We start from the raw sequence: 17,240 nt of genomic DNA, 5'->3' as shown, positions 1-17,240 counted from the left end.
AGTTCTGCTCAAAATCACTTCCTCTGCGACTCTTTTTCTTTTTTCCCCTTTTAATTTTAAAAGGAAGAGAGAGAGAGGTTGAGAGAGAAACCACAGCTCTGACAAACCTCCTGGCACACCAGGTCACAGGGTTCCGCACGAGAACCCTTGCCTGGCAACGCGGCCTCCCTCTGGGGTATTTCACAAACATGACGCCGGATTTTTCCTGGCTCTTCCTCATTAAGTCCTGGGCACCCCGGGAGGGACGTGGTTTCCATTAGACCCGGCTCCTCCATCTGGCCTTCCAAACGGCAATTTTCTCTGCAGAGGGAAGCGGGGGCGGGGGACACAGAGAAGAGGCTGGTGTCTGGGCGGCGGCTGTGTGACCTGGGCAAACCGATTAACCCCCTGCCCTGAGGCTGGGATGGGGGGTGCGCCTATGAAGGGGGTCCCCAGGAGGACCCTGGGATTCTAAAGGATGAGGGGCTTGGGGTCCTGGGTCCATCTACTTGGCTGCCTGGGTGGGACTGAACCAACAACTGAAGAGAAAAGAGGCCACAGAACCCAGAGCTTGACATTCAGCTAAGTGAAATAAGCCAGACACAAAAGGGCAAACACTGTAGATTCCGCCCAAATGAGGTGCCCAGAGGAGTCAGAGTCACAGAAGGTAAAAGGGTGGGTTCCAGGGCCTGGGGGAGGCATAGGGGGAGCTCGTGTTTAATGGGCACAGAGCTGCTGTTTTGCAAGATAAAAAAAGTTCTGGGGAGGATGGTGAGGATGGTTGCACAACAGTGTTAAGCGTACTGAACACTACTGAACTGTACATTTAAAAATGGTCGAGACGGTCGGCTTTCTGTTATGTGTGTTGTGCCACAGTTTAAGATTTTTTTCTTTAAATTTTGAACACACACACACACACACCTCCTCCAGGGAGGACTCCCTGACTGCTAGCTAAGAGCACCCAGCTGCTCTGTGGTGGTTCCCACTGTCAGAGCAGCCCCCATGAGAAAAGACAGCGTGGCCAAGGGTGCTGCCTAGCACTCAGCAGCCCCTCACAGCCAAGGGCTGAGAGGGACCACAGTCAAAGGCCGGTCTCAGCCCATCTCACCTCAGCACCCCATGGCCACGGGGCACAACTGGGCCTGCAGACCGGCGGCCTCACAGCTCTGGTCCCTCAGAAGTCTCCACTGACCAGCCGCCTCCAACCAGATGGCCTGGGCCCAGGGAAGGGCTGACCAGAAACTCTCTGCCCCTTGAGATGGGCCCCTGGACCCTGAAACCCGAGGCCAGGCCCAAAGCAGCTCTCTCAATGCCCGCTGGACTGCGGTCTCCACCCCATGGCTCACAGCCAGTGCAGAGACCCCGAGGGTGAGGGCGGCAGCCCCTGGGTTCCCACCAACTCCCCTGAAGCAACATCTGGCAAACGTGTCCACAGCTGTGCAGCTGCCGGAAACGCCGCCTCCACACACACAAGCCCTCAAGGACGGCTTTCCGAAGAATTTATGGGGTCATCCCTAATATTTCAGGGCAGATCTCTGGGGGACGTCCTCCGCCACATGTGAACAAGGACAAATGTTTCTGCTGCTAAGAATAGCTGCTCTAGGCCGGGAGCCCACCCACTCACCTACCACCCTCCCATGCATCCCCCCCGTCCTGGACCCCCAGCAAACCACCAGTCTGGACCCTTGCAGGCCCACCTCCCACAGGCCTGGCTGGGAGGCCCCTACTGCCACCCAGACGCCCAGGCTGAGGGAGAAAGGATCCACTTTGATCAGCTCTGTCCAAATGTGGACGCGACCAGGCCACTGAATTAGCCCGAGGGCATTCGTTGCTGAGTGTCTGATGACGGAGGAGTGATCAGGAATCCAAAAGGTCCTCCAGCCCTGCAGCCAGGAGTTCCAGACAGCGAACGGCTTCCCTGCCCAGAAGCGGCAGTTGATTATCAGTCCAGGGAGGGAGGAGAATCAAAAAGGCTCCAGGGCGGAGGGTCCCAGGCCGGAGGGTCCCAGGCCGGAAGTAGGGAGGCGGAAAGAGAAGGGAGGACTATGCACATCCACCAGCCTGGCCTGCAATACCCTCAGGCCAGGCTGGGACCGTGACAAGGAGGGGCAGGTGGGCTGTGTGTGTGTGTGTGTGTGTGTGTGTGTGTGTGTGTGTGTGAGAGAGAGAGAGAGAGAGAGAAAGGGCACAGGAAGGGGGTGGCCCAGGGTTCCAGTTCTTTCAGGAGAATAAAGTCTGATTTTGAGACATCCCTCAATTTGCAATTTTTATTTAAAAAACACTGACTTGGGGACTTCCCTGGCGGCCTAGTGGTTAAGACTTCGCCTTCCAATGCAGAGGGTGTGGGGTCGATCCCTGGTCGGGGAGCTAAGGTCCCGCATGCCATGCAGCCAAAAAACAAAAACAGAAAACAGAAGCAATACTGTAACAAATTCCATAAAGACTTTAAAAATGGTCCACATCAAAAAAAAAATCTTTAAAAGAAAAACAAAAACACTGACTATAAACCCAATGCAATAAATCAGTCTGACATCCATATCCAGCCCTCACACTGCCAGGATGTGACCTGTGGCTTCTGACATGTGGTCAGCTGGGAGCCACAAGAGAGGGTCCAGCAAAGCCCAGGGAGCTTCAGGGAGGGGGGATGGCGAGTGTCCAACCTGGGCAAAGGCTGGAGGCGGGGCCCGGGAGGCCCTTAATGACAACAGGGAATGGGAGGGGCTGGGCCACTTACCCATCAGCGACACCACCCTAACCCCAACAGGACACACACTGGCTGTGAAAGGGGGGCTGGCTCATCTCCAACACATGGAGCTGTCCATGGCAAACCAAACCCCATTGTCCTTGGGCCACCAACTCTCCTGCAGCCCTCAGTCCTGGCCTTGGGGGAGGCTGACCCCGCCTCCCAGGTCTGCCCAATCAGCACCGGTCACAGCAGCACCAGCTGAAGTGATTGATTTGGGAGGGGCTTAACTCTCAAGCTGAACTGATAAAAGTTCATTCCCAAGACTAGCTGGAATACCAGGAATACCAGGCTTACCTTCCACTGGGGCCGCTGAGCTGGCATGAGGCTGTGCCACCAGGGACTGGACAAGGAAAAGCCCCTCGTTACCTGAGCCCCTGGATCCAACCGTGCCTGAAGCTTACCTGAGCCTTTTGTGTTAAATACAGGAGAAGCAGGGAGTCTGACAATTGCAACCAAGAGACCTACGACAGCAACGCCCTAAAGCCCAGCTTCTAAGCCCCATGAAATCTCTCCCCAGAATCAGATCTCCTCCACCCTCTGGTCTCCTCACCTGTACAGGTAGGGAGAGGTCTAAAGCCAGCCAGAAGGAGACAAGGGGAACTGAGATGGAGCCCGGGCCAGACTCAACGTAGGAGGAAGGAGCCTGGGACACGCCTGCCCTGTCTCTCACCCAGAAGAAGTGGCGTCTCCCAGCCCAGTCCTGAGCCGTCAGTGGCTCTAATGGGGATACAGCAGACAGCAGCTTTGCAGATAAAGGTGCCCCTCCAGGCTGACTCAGATCTGGGTCACTCCTCAGCCACAGGCACACCCCACCTACACTGCCCTGCGCAGTAAATTTAGCCTCCAGCCTCAGTTTCTGGAGTAACATCCCGAGCGCACTTGTCTCCCTCTCTCTCCCTCTCTCTCTCTCTGAACATCTGCTGTCCTGAACTGAACGTGCTGATAAACAGAGGCCGGCTTGAGCAGGTCCCAGCAGCCCCAGTCAGGCCAGAAGGCAGGCATTGTCTGCAGCCAGGAGGCCAAGCGGGCTGCACCCACCTACCGGCGTGCCACGGGTCCCATTCCCACTGGGGCCTCAGTTCCCTGGGCTGTAAAACGGGCAGCTGCTCCTGGCCTGGAAGGTGGCCAAGGCTTGAACCAGCAGGTGGAGATCCTGACCCCACCCCCCTCAACCCCATAAATGCTAACTTCCACCATCCCTTTCCTCCCGGCCTCCATGCGGCCCCAGACTTGTGCCGGCTCCCATTTCAAAGACAGAGAGACTGAGGGTCTGGGAGCGAAGAAGCCTGTCCAATGTCCCACAGATAGGAACGCGGCCAGGGAAAGATGAACAAACACGGCTTCTAGCTCCCAGGTTCTAAGCGGTCACTGTATCAGATCCAAGGTAAGCACCTGGCCCTCATGATCACAACCAATCCCCAGCACGCTGCTCGCTGGCATCAGTTCATCTGATCATCCCAACATCCCTGAGAGGCAAGACTGAGGCACAGAGAGGCTAAGTAACTTGTCTGAGGTCACACAGCAAGCAAGTGGCACAGCCTGGATGCAAACCCAGGTAAGCCCTCTCCAGCATCCACCTCTTATCCAATGTGTGATGGGACCCCATCACCTCTGTACCCCTGCCACCCTGCTCAGGCTGGGGGAGACCCATCTCCCCTACCAGGCTCCAGGTGTCACACCCAACATCACTGCTCATGGGTCCAGGTCAAGTTTTGCCAGCTGGAGGCGACCACGGATCACTGCAGATGGGCCGCGGCCAACTCCATGTCTAACCAGCCAGCCCCCAAAGCTTGCCGCAAACCACCGACCCCAGGCCCCAGGCCGCAGAAGGGGAAGGCAGACAGCATCCTTGCCTCCAGCCCAGCCCCCGGCCCTTATCAGGACCTGGAACCCTCGTTGCCAAAGTCCTGCTGCCTTATTTCCCATCCCCCCACAAGCCCAAATACAAGGTCCATGAAAGCAGGAACCACATCTGTTTTGTCCATCGCTGAGTCCCAGCATGCTGCACACAGCAGGCGCTCAATAAATGCTTGTTAAATCTACAAACACTCTAAGAGCAAAATTCCAGGCTCTGAGCTGAAGCTCAAAGACCACTTTGTAAACAGAGAAACTGAGGCCAAGACAGGATCTACATGAAGCCAGATTTCAGGATGTCATCTACACTGGGCCAACGTGTCCCAGAAACTGAGCCACATCTATACCGCCTGCTCCATTTTCAAGGTGGCCCAGGACTCTGATCCCTCCCCTCCTGGGAGCTGCAATGCCAGCCCATCCATTAGCCATGACTGGGACTCTGAAGGCCGTCACCACCACCGAGGGGCTGTGTGGCCTTCTCCAGGTAGCCTGCCCTCGCTGAGCCTTGGTGTATCCATTTCTCAAGGGCACCTGGCAAATGAGGAAGCTTGCTGGGGAATGGCTGCCATCCGGGTGCTAGGTGAGCTGCCAGGCATGTGGGGAATGGGCATTCTGGGCTTGGGGAGGGGTCCAGCGTGGAACCGGGGAGCCTCCTGGTCCTGGGCCTCATCATTAGGGGCGGGAGAGATAGCAGCAGGCAATGGGCGGGTTCCGGAATCTGTGGATTTGGCTTCTGAGGGAGGGAGGCAGGCTCCAGGCTCCTCAGGTGGGGCTCCCCACACCGCTGGGCACCCGACCACCTCACTTTGTCCTGGGCCCTCAGGCTTGGGTGGGGAAAGGCACCACGCAAACCCCTCCCAGGGAGAGCTCTCCCAGCCTCCAAAGACGGGGGATCACCGGCGGTATTACTTTCCCTAGATCCACTGTAAACAAATAATCACAATCCGGGTGGCTTAAAACCACTGAGATTTACTCTCTAACTGCTCTGGAGGCCAGAGGTCTGAGATCAAGGTGTCTGTAGAGCTACACCCTCCAAAGCCTCTAGGGAAGGATTCTTCCTGGCCTCTTCCAGCTCCTGGTGGCTCCAGGCATTCCTTGGCCTGTAGCCCCATCCCTCCAGTTTCTGCCCATCTTCACACGGCCATCCCTCTGTGCGTCTTCTGCCTCTTTCTGTCTCTCATAAGGACACTGGCCACTGAATTTAGGGCTCACCCGGGTAACCCAGGATCACCTCATCTCAAAACACATTGGCAAAGAGCCTTTTTCCAAAGCAGGCCGCATTCAGATGGGCTGGGTATTAACAGGTGCACATGTGTTTTGGGGGCCTCCATTCACCCCACTACACTGGCCCTCAGCTTTTTTCTGATCGCCCACCTACTGAGAGCTCATTCCCTACTCGGCCCGACGGCCAAGGCCCAGCACAACCCGCATTAAGAAGATGAGAAAACTGAGGCGCAGACAGGTAAGCCACATGCCCAGGGTCTGAACCCATTCTCTCTAAGCAGGGCCCACGGGCCTCCCTCCCGTTTAGAGGAAGCAAAAGGCTCTCACACCCACGCCTCCAGAAGAGGGCCCACCGCTGATGACTCACTCCCACTTCACAGGCCAAGAAGTGGTTCCGCATGGTTGGGGGCGGGGGGCGGGGAAGGACACAAACCCCAGAGTCTCAGTTTGCTCCTGCGCCAAATGGGAGCAAGTCCCACCTCCTGAAGGGTGAAAGGGGGTCCTGGAAGGCGAGAACCTCTGCCACCCCTGCTGATGCTCACACAGCTGCCCACCCAGCCTCCCACCTCAGCACAGAAAGGGCCATTATGACATCACAGGCCTGGAATTATGTTATTAGCCCGGGAAGGGGGCAGGACCCAGGCACAAAGGGCTCACTGTCATGTAAATCCACACTGGGGGTGGGGGGCGGGGGTAGGAGGCAGCCCCCTCCTGCCTTCCAGCTTCAGAGCTGGGCCGAGAAACCGACTCCCAGCCTTCCGGAAGAGTTTGGGCATCTCCAGGCCTCGGAGGTTCTCTCAGACTGGGAAGTGGGCCCTTTCCCAGGTCTGAGCCAGATCCCTGGAAAATAGCAGCTGCTCTGAGGAGGGTCCCCAACAGAACCTGGGTTCCAATCCTGCCTTCTCTACAGCTGTGCCACTGTCCTCTGAGACAGGGATGGCCAAAGGGACTCTGAGGGTGAAATAAAATCATCTCAAGGAGCTGAGCGGCGCCCTGCGCACAGAAACAACTGCACAGGACACGCCACTACCTATTTTTTTAAACTTTTTATTTTATATTGGAGTAGATGTTGTGTTAGTTTCAGGTGTACAACAAAGTGATTCAGTTACACATATACATGTATCTGTTCTTTTTCAAATTCTTTTCCCAATTAGGTTATTACAGAGTATTGAGCAGGGTTCCCTGTGCTGTACAGTAGGTCCTTGTGGGTTATCTATTTTAAATACAGCAGTGTGTACATGCACCGCTACCTATTACGCCTCTGAGTACTGAGTGCCTGCGGCTGTGTGTCTTTGGGCAAGCTGCTTACCCTCTCTGTGCCTCATCTGGAAAGGGTGATTCAGGGCCCCCATCACAGGGGTGTTGGAAGGACTCAATATGCTAAGCTGTGCAGAATGCCCGCCCCACCTGGTCAGTCTTCAGCACATGAAGCAGATGCTGTCAGCACCCCTCTCCTGCACCCTGGATCCCTCAAGGCCCCCCATCACCACTTTCCTTGCTCACCAGCCCCACCTCTCTGACTATCTAGGAGGTGCAGACTTTCTGGGGATGCTTGGTGGGTTCCTACAGGGCATTCCTGAGCAAACATACAATTACTGCTTTTCCAAGGACTCTAGTTTTCCAAGAATGCCCCCAAATGCATACTCAACCCCTGGGAGCAGAACGTCTGGCGTGCAGGGAGGTGAGCTCACCATGAATTCCAGCTCGAGGGACATGGGTCTCCCTAGCCGGAGCCCTCGCAGGTGTGCATATCTGTCCCCATTCACCTTGAGGGGACAGGCTCAGGCCCACAGCTTGTGGGGGACACTGAGTCAGGAACAACTGTTTGCTAAGCACCTATGTGCCCAGTGCCAGGGACACAGTGGTTACCAAGATGAACAAAATCCCACGTGGAGGGTTTGGGGGGACACCGCTGATGGATGTATGTAAATCCCAGGTGATGACAGTGGCAAGGTGGCAGGAGTGATGATGGGGAGATGGAGGCCTCTCTCAGGAGGTGACATTTGAGCAGAGGCTCAATGAGAGGAAGCTGTGAAGACCTCACAGAACAGCGTCTCAAGAAGAGCACAGCAAGTACCAAGGTCCTGAGGCAGGACCATGATCGGGGCTTCTAAGAAACAGCAGAGAGGCTCGTGGAGCTGGAACGCCCCTAACCCCCCGACCCGACTCCCCGCCCCTCCAGGCTTTGCCCAGCAAAGCCAGAACCTGAGACGCTCAGCTGTGACTGAGCTGTGACTCCCTGCCAACACAAGCCTCCATTACTCCAACATGACGGTGGAACCCCTCTCGGCAGCTCAGACCCCCGCCCCGGGTCCTACAGGCACCCACGTGTCTCCAGCCTGGGATGCTCTGAAAGCCTCCAGAATCCTGAGGCACAAAACGTGCCCTTCCTGGGCCTCTGAGGATGCCCAAGGGCCCACGCTCAGTTACTAGCCGGCTATAAGGGGCACAGCCATCTGCTGACCCTCTCCCAGGAGCCCCTGGAGAAGCGTCTACCGTCGGATCAGCTTTGGCCGGACAGAAATGCTCTTCCCACGCTGAGTGCCAACGGAGATAACCCAGCTCACTCTGGGGTAAGCTGGTTACACCCCAAAGGCCTTCTCACCACTGCTAGAGGCAGGAAGGAGTCCGAGGGAAACCAGTACCTACCACAGGGAACAGCAGGAGGTACGGCTGCGCCCACAGGGCAGAGCAAGCAGGTCAAAGTGCTCAGAGTAAAGGTGAGGTCAGCCGCCCCAGGAGGGAGCCCACAGACGGAGCTGAGAACAAGTCCCACCTTGGGGCTGCAAAGACAGGCCTCAGAGGAGGTGACTGAGACGCGTGAGCTCTGGGTGGGCCCAGGAAGTGAGAGAAGGGGCCCAGGGTCTAGGCTTTCTGGCTTTCACAGGTCATGAGCCCAGCGCCCTGTCCAGCTGACAAGTGGGGAGAGAAGAAGGAGGGGACCGAGGCTCAGAGAGGGCAAACAACCTCCCCAGGGTCACCCAGCCAAAGAACCTCCACACACAGGCTCTGGCTTGGGGTTTGAGTCCCAGCTCCGGCCCTTACAAACTGTGTGCCCTTGGGTGGGTCACCTGACCCGAGCCTCGGTGTCATCCTCTGAGAAGTGGGGCTCATACGGCACGCTCCCTTCCCGTGGCTGATTTCGGTATGAAATGAGATAGTGCGGGGCAAAGCACAGCCATCACATCAGGGTTAGAATAGTACCAATGACAGCACCCCTCCCCCCTCAGCACGTGCCAGCACCTTCCTCAGCACTTAGTATGAATCAACACATCTCATCTTCGTGCCAACACTGTGAGGTACCAAACACTACCCCCCTTTTACAGATGAGGAAGACTGAGGCACTGCAGGGTTAAGCCACCTGCTGTAATTCACACAGCTACAAAGGAGCACACTGGGATCAAACCCGGGACAGCCAGGCCCCAGAGCCTGCGCTCTCTTTCTTTTTAGATCACTGTAGATTCACATGCAGCTGTAAGAAATAATACAGCTGGATCCCGTGGACCCTTTAGCCAGCTCCCCACAATGGTATCATCCTTATAATAGCTGCAACCAGGAAACTGACATTGATGCAACTGGCCTTATTCAGATCTCGGGGGTTTACATGTGCTCACCTGTGAGTGTGTGTGTGTGTGTGTGTGTGTGTGTGTGTGTGTGTGTGTAGATCTACGCACTGTTATCTCAGTGTAGATTCGTGTGGCCACCACCAACGATGCAGGACAGTCCCACCGCAAGGGTCTCTGCGACCTCTGGTCTGAGCCACCACATGTGACTGTCTTTCTCAGTGGATGGGGGATCGAGTCCCCAGGACCCTCAGGGCAGGGCAGTGGTGGCAACCACACAGCTCTGTGGCTGACCCAGGTGGGCACTGAGGGCTTGGGGGCAGCAAAGGGACATTCGTGGGATCCTCTGCTGCACAGGCCTTTCCCGAGGTCCCCAGGAGAGGCCTGAGGACAGTGGGACAGCGGGCAGCTGGAGTGGGCAGCCTGGACACCAGGGAATTCCCCACTGGCTCCTGCTGGCCTCAGAGGAGAGGCCCCGAGCCAGCCACTGGCCCAGCATCCGGTGTCGCTTACAAACACAGGACAGTTGCCACCCTCGGCGGGAGAGCCAGCCCTGTGCACCCGGCCCCCAGCCACGCCAGGCACTGTCGGGGTGCCTGGCCCAGGCTTGGTGAGGGACAGGGCAGAAACAGGTACGCACTGGGGAAGCCCCAGGGACCGCAGCCCGGGTCCAAATGCAGACCGAGGCTGGGGCTGGGGAGGGACCCTTCTCACCTCGCTGGGGTTTCACTTCTATAAAGTGGGAGGGCTCTCAACAGGGAAGAAAAGAAAAACCGATGGAGACCAAGATGTAGCTAACTTCATGCAAGCTTGTGGTCCACACTGACGGAGCCTCCCCACACCTGCCCGCTTGAGGGCCCTGCGGGTGTGTCTCGGCTTTCCCCAAGGCAATGTGTGGGCTGTTCTCCCTGAATGGACAGGAGAACTGAGGCTCCACGGGGCTCCACGACCTGTCCAAGGTCATCCTGTCTGTGAAGGGTGGGGCAGGAACCATTCATTAGCCCCCTTAACGCCATTCAACAACTTAGGGGTGGAGACAGATGAAGTATCCATTTGCCAGATGGGGAAACCGAGGCTCAGAGCTGTGAAGTGACTTGTTCAAGGTCACACAGCCGGGATGTGAACCCAGGCAGTCTGGCCACAGAGCGAACCAGGAGGTTGCATCCCTCCCCCCACCTCATCCTCACGCCTGTGTGGCCCCTATTACTGCCCCATTTGACAGGCAAGGAAACTGAGGTTCGCACAGGGGAGGCCCAGTGTACAAAGGGACAGAACCAGGATTCCAAGCCACGCCGTCTGGGACCCCAGCCCTCCCCGGCCTGTGCTCACACGCCCCACGAGACGTCCCGTTGCCTCCCAACGGCCCCGGCGCACCCAGACCTCAGGACAAATCACTCCCTCATCCCCTCCACTTGCAACTGAGGGCTCCTTGTGAGCTCGGGAAGCCCTTCCAACTTTCCAGTGTTTATCCCAGCTCCTCGCTGCCAGGTCCCTGGGCAAGCCTGGGCCAGTGGCGCTGATTTCAAACCAGACACGGGCGCCCAGCCAAGAGCCACCGCGGTGGGAGCCGGGCGCCGGGGCAGTCGCAGCGCTGCCTGCACCTGGCCCCCTCCCCTGCTCCGTGGCCACTGAGGCACCCGCCCCCCAAATCCCCAGGCCCCCAACCCACCCCCCGGGGCCAACACCGATGAACAGACGCCAGGAGCACCACATCCCTGGTCCTGCCCGCTCCCCCGCAGGGACGCGCACGGTACGGGGGCTCCAGAAAAGCAGCACCGTACCCCCCCACGCATCACTCCCATCCTCCCGGGCCACCTGCCTGCCCAGCACCCTTTCTGGGGCTTCAGCAACTCTGATAAGGCGTCAGGGACCGCTGTGCCCCAGCCATCGCCCGCCTGCCGGGGCACAACTGGGGCGTCAGAGCACAAGCCCGTCGGCCACCAAATGCGGTCTCCGGCGCAGGTCCCGGTCCTCCTGCGATCTGTGGCCCCCAATCTCTGCCCCCTCTCCCCCTGCCGGGCGGCCGGGTCACACCGCATCTCCCTGCCCACTGCCAAGCCCGGAAACTTCTCTTACCCGAGCACATGACCGGCCTCTCGCTCACGTCAGCTCCAAACACAACTTGAAGGAACTCTCCCACAAAAACAGAAAAAACAAAAAGAAAAGAAAAAGAAAGAGAAGTAGAAGGTGCCAGCAAGTGGGTCAGCGGAGTCCACACACACACACTGTTCTGCTGGCTTCCAGAGGACACGCCGCGTCCAACCTCAAACCCATCCTTCCTCCAGGGCTGACCCGGGAGAGGGGCGGCCCCTCCGAGCAGCCGTGCCGCCTTCCCGCGAGACTGCGGGCTCCCGCCCCGGCTAGGGGGGGGCCCTGCAGCCGGCCCGGCCCCCAGGCCCCCGGCCCGATGCCCCCCTTAGACGGGGTGGGCAGAGGTCCCCCAGGGACCACCCACGGGACCACCCGACCCACAGCAGGGTGAAAGCGCGGCGTCGGGCCCCAGGATCCCTGCTTGCCTCCTGCCCCTCCGGGCCTATAAACACAGGGAATTACATAAGTCCACTCCTCTCGTTGGGAAGCCAAAAGTACGAGCTTTTTCTCCTAGCCTTGGCAGTAAGTAATAATTCCTCATCGCCATGGTAACCCTGGCGGGCTTCCAGCCGACACTCCGGGAGCTGAAACACGGGGAGGCCTTTTTATAGCTCGGTAGAAAAACCTCACTGTTCACCGCTCGCAGGCGAAAGCGAGCTCCAGGCCAGCGTCTCCTCCTTAACCCGTCTCCTCCCAGCCGGACCGTCCACCCAGAGGGCAGCATGGCCGGCCCGGCCCCGGCGTGAACCGAAGCCGCTGCGCCTGTCCCTTCCCGGCCCTCCAGTCTCCAGGGTGACATGGCCACTGGGCAGGCTCTGTCTTTAAAATATTTGTCCTTGTCATCTCAGGAAAAGCAAACATGACCCCCTCACATTGGTATTCTGAACCAGGGTCGTAACAGTGACAGGCCCAGAGGGTGAAAAAAGACAAGTCACGAACACACACGCACACACACACGCACGCACACAGTCCAAAATGGACGGCTTGGTGGTCAGCCAGGGGTCTGAACCTTGGCTGCAGCTAGCTGTGCGACCCAGAGACAGGTCTGAGCTTCTCTGGGTGTCAGTTTCCCATCTGCAACCGGGCAGGCTCTGTTCTGCTTCCCCAGCGCTCCGAGCAGCAGTGCTGAGGTGTCAGGGGAAGCTCCAGAGGGATCTCCAGACTCGCCCCCCTGCCCCCAGCACCCAGGAGTTGGGCCCAGTGCTGTCTGCCTGAGATGGCATCCTGAGAGATGCCGAGGGACGAGGGGTCCCACGGGGTACAGATGCAGGGACAGGCCGCATGGCAGGAGGCACAGCAACTGCAAAAGTCTGGAGGCCGAATCGAGTTCGGTGTGTTGCAGAAGCACAGAGAAAAATGGTGTGACCGAGTGCAGTGGTGAAGCGGGGAGAGAATTAGAGGTCAAGGTCAGGGAGTGATGGGAGAGGGGTGGGGGAGGAACGGCATGAGAACTCCGGGCAAATCACGTAACTCCGGGGCTTCCCTGGTGGCGCAGTGGTCGAGAGTCTGCCTGCTAATGCAGGGGACACGGGTTCGAGCCCTGGCTGGGAGGATCCCACATGCCGCGGAGCAACTAGGCCCGTGAGCCACAGATACTGAGCCTGCGCATCTGGAGCCTGTGCTCTGCAACAGGAGAGGCTGCGATAGTGAGAGGCCCGCGCACCGCGATGAAGAGTGGCCCCCGCTTGCCACAACTAGAGAAAGCCCTCGCACAGAAACGAAGACCCAACACAGCAAAAATAAATTAATTAATTAATAAACTCCTACCCCCAACATTAAAAAAAAAAAAAAATCACGTAACTCTGTGGACTGGAGACCCTCCCAAGAATAATAATGACAATGATAGTTAATGGTAGCACGTACTGTGTGTCCAGCGCTGTGTAAGCCCTTCACATGTTAACCCCTCTGTCCTCAGGACAGCACAACAAAAGGCAGGGGCACCCAATATACAAAGAAGGAAACAGGCCCAGAGAGGTCAAGTGGCTTGCCCAAGGTCACACAGCTGGCAAGTGGCTGAGCTGAGGTTTGAACCAGGCAAATCTGGCTTGCATCAACCCTGCCATTGGGTACGGTCAGCAGGGATTCAGAGTGTTAGGGGCAGATCACATTTGTATGTGATCTGAACTGGCCGGGGGACTGGAATGGCCACTAGGTGACCTGTGAAGAGGCCCACGTGGAGGCCACATGTGTGCTGACTTTCATCAGCTCACCCTCCAGCCTCTCCCAGAGTATTGTGGAAGAATTCTACAGATCTGCCTTCTTTTATAGGTGGGGAAAACGAGGCACAGAAAGACGTGAGCGACCAAAAGCTATATTTTTAGACCAAAGATCCCGCCCATCGACTTTCACCCTGACTGCCAGGAGGCCATGAAACTCAGGAACGGGCCAAACCAGCCCCACCAAAACACCGGCAGGCAGGCGGTGGGGGCCCAAAGCAGCAGGCTCAGAATGCATGGGTTCCTTTTGTTCTTTTCTGTTTCTTTTGACACAGACCTGCACCCAGACTTTCTCAGAGGCTGGCCCTGGAATCAGGAGTAACACATCCACAACCCCACCAGAGCTATTTATGCTTCGGGCAGGTTTGATGCTGGGCTGTGTCATCCCGGGGTCACTTTTTGTGCCTCTCTTCTCCGAGAAGCTGGGGAGCAGATGGTTTGCTGAGTGACTCTATGAAGATGGCAAACCATCACAAACCAGAAACAGCCCCTGGCAGCCCCATCTAGGCAGAGCCAGTCACCAAACCCAAGTTTACATTCAGAATAAGTTAGTGTGTGGTCGTCTGCTTAGCAAAAGAAGGCCTCATCCCCCAAGCCTCTGAGGGTGAGCATCCCTCGGTGCTCTGAAAAAAACCAAGATTCACCAACATGTACTTCTAGGAACCTGGCTTCGGGCAAAGCTTTGGACGGTGGAAAAGATAAGTGAAGACGTTACAGGATACACTGTGATGGGGGCCACAGAAGCATGGGGTCCCCAAAAAGAGGCAGGAGGGGTCCCTAGACCAAGTGACCCTGGGTAAGACCCCCAGCCTCTGCAGACATCAGTCTGCTCAGCTCTGAAATGGGGCACACCTGCCTGTTGTCTCTGTCAGGGTTAAGAGAAACTACACCTCTGGGGGTGCTCAAGGGACCAGAGGAGACCCACAGGCACCGCTCCTGCTCAGCATCCAGCTCCAAGTGGAAGGGATCCCCACTCACTCCCTCCCCACGTGGCTGCCTCCTGACCCGGCCAGTCTCCAAGATAAGGTTGGAAGCAGGGGGACTTCCCTGGTGGCGCAGTGGTTAAGAATCCGCCTGCCAATGCAGAGGACACAGGTTCGAGCCCTGGTCCGTGAAGATCCCACATGCCCCGGAGCAACTAAGCCCGTGCGCCACAACTACTGAGCCTGCGCTCTAGAGCCCACGAGCCAGAACTACTGAGCCCGCGTGCTGCAACTCCTGAGGACCACGCACCTAGAGCCTGTGAAGCCCGCGCACCGCAACGAAGAGTAGCCCCCGCTCACTGCGACTAGAGAAAGCCCGCACGCAGCAACCAAGACCCAACGCAGCCAAAATTTAATTAATTAATTAATTATTTTAAAAAGGTTGGGAGCTGGGTGGGGGCTGGGAGATGAGAAAGAGAGAACAAGCTAGAAACGTCCAGCTGTGTTTTTACATCTTCCTCTCTTTTACTGAACCCCAGTGCTCCCAGATGTGGGTGGGTGATTACCCCCTCCCTGGGCAGCCTAGGTTTCCTCATCTGAAAAGCCACTTACAAGATGATTTTGTGGATGTCCATCTGCACAATGAGGGATTCGTCAGCCATAAAAAGGAATGAAGCACTGATTCATGCTACCACACGGACGAACCTCAGAAACATCATGGCAAGTGCAAGAGGTCAGACACAAAAGGTCACATTTTGTATGATCCCATTTATATGAAATGTCCAGAACAGGCAAATCCAAAGAGACAAAGCCAACTAGTGGCTGCCAGGGGCTGCGAGGAGGCAGGATGGGCAGTGAGCGCTGTTGGGTTCAGAGTCCCCTTGTGGGGTGATGGAGATATTTTAGAAGTAGACAGAAGGGTTGGTTTACAGCATTGTTTTTTTTGTTTTTTTTTGGGGGGGGGGTTTTGGTTGCACCATGCACGTGGCATGCAGGATCTTAGTTCCCTGACCAGGGATTGAACCCATGCCCCCTGCAGTGGAAGCGCAGAGTCTTAACCACTGGACCACCAGGGAAGTTCCAGTAAATGTCTGTTTGTTTATTTATTTATTTATTTATTTACTTACTTATGGCTGTGTTGGGTCTTCGTTGCTGTGCACGGGCTTTCCCTAGTTGCGGTGAGCGGGGGCTACTCTTTATTGCAGTGCTCGGGCTTCACATTGCGGTGGCTTCTCTGGTTGTAGAGCACGGGCTCTAGGCGTGCGGGCTTCAGTAGTTGCAGCATGCGGGCTCAGTAGTTGTGGCGCACATGCAATCTTCCCGGACCAGGGATAGAACCCGTGTCCCCTGCACTGGCAGGTGGATTCTTAACCACTGCGCCACCAGGGAAGTCCCAACATTGTTTACAAAAAACCAATGAACTGTGCACTTTCAAATGGTTAATTTTACGTGTTGTGAATTTCGCCTCAATTCAAAATAAATAAAGCGGTGGTTTGGTTGAATGGACACCATTCCAGTCCAGTTTACTGATCTTCTGAAAGCCGTGTCCACCTTTAAGAGTCCCTGACCTCAGGCCTGGAGACATCAGACATTCAACAAACACTTATGGAGTGCCAGCGACATGCATTGGACACGAAGAATAAGCAGGAACAGGACGAAGATCCCTGCCCTCGTGGGGGTAACTTGGGGAAAGGTGAGGAAGTCGGCCACAGATAAAGATGTGATGAAATTCAAGGAATGACAGTGGCTATGGACTGGTGGTTTCTGAGGTGGTGACAGCTCGACAGGGGCCTGGGTGGAGTAAGAGAGACAGGTGTGGAAACGTCTCAGCGAATAGTATCCGAGCCAAGGAAACAGCCAGGGCAAAGGCCCTCAGGTAAGGCTGCATCGCACTTGGGGAGCTCCAGGAGCAGCCAGGCGCCAGCGCAGCACAGCAGGGAAGGTCAGCCTACAGGGATCGTGTCGGTCTTCAGAGTCCACCAACAGATCTTTAAGTGTGATTAAAGTAAAATTCACAACTGCATTAGTTTCCTACGGCTGCTGAAACAAATTCCTACAGACTGGACGGCTTGAAGCCAGAGCAGGGTGTTCTTTCACAGTGCGGGAGGCCAGCGGCCCCACATCAAGGGGTCAGCAGAGCTGTGCTCCCCCCGAAGGCTCCTGGGGAGGATCCTTCCTTGCATCTTCCAGCTCTTCGTGGAGCCAGGCTTCCTTGGCTTGTGGCCACATCACTCCCTTCTCTGCCTCTATCTTCACAAGGCCTGCTCCCCGCTGTGTCTTCTCTTATAAGGACTTTGGTCATCAGATTTAGGGCCCACCCGAATCTAGGATGATCTCATCTTAGACCATCAACTTGATCACATCTGCAAAGACCCTTTGTCCAAATGAGTTGCATTCACACGTTCCAAGTGGATATTTCTTTGGGGGACCACAACTCAACCCACTGCCACAATCAAGACCCACCATTCAGCAGCATCAAATGCCCGGAAACATCCCTCATCTCCCCTCTCCTTTCCACACTGATTCCAGGGGACCAGGCTGGAAGCTGCAGGGGCAAATGCTTGAGCATCTTGAGGAAATCCTCCATCCCCTCTCCCAGGGGGCCCCCTGCAGCTGGCCCTCTCCCGGCCTGAGCCAGACAAGA

The 17,240-nt window shown here is 56.7% G+C and overlaps 1 protein-coding gene across 21 annotated transcripts in view; it reads right to left on the bottom strand.

The window, feature by feature from the left end:
* Positions 1 to 17,240, bottom strand: part of NCOR2 (nuclear receptor corepressor 2) — a 225,059-nt gene that overhangs the window by 164,577 nt on the left and 43,242 nt on the right. Inside the window, exon 1 of one of the 21 annotated variants that reach the window (XM_060118198.1) lies at positions 11,443 to 11,637. The exons of the other annotated variants lie outside the window; for them this stretch is intronic. The gene's annotated coding sequence lies outside the window, so the exon portion shown is untranslated. Of the gene's footprint in view, positions 1 to 11,442; positions 11,638 to 17,240 lie in introns of those variants that run through there. 21 annotated transcript variants of the gene reach the window in all.

Source organism: Mesoplodon densirostris, chromosome 15 (assembly GCF_025265405.1).
Source record: "Mesoplodon densirostris isolate mMesDen1 chromosome 15, mMesDen1 primary haplotype, whole genome shotgun sequence".
In the NCBI taxonomy this organism is placed as follows: domain Eukaryota; kingdom Metazoa; phylum Chordata; class Mammalia; order Artiodactyla; family Ziphiidae; genus Mesoplodon; species Mesoplodon densirostris.
Note: the sequence above shows the minus strand (reverse complement) of the source record. Positions and strands in the feature narration are given on the sequence as shown.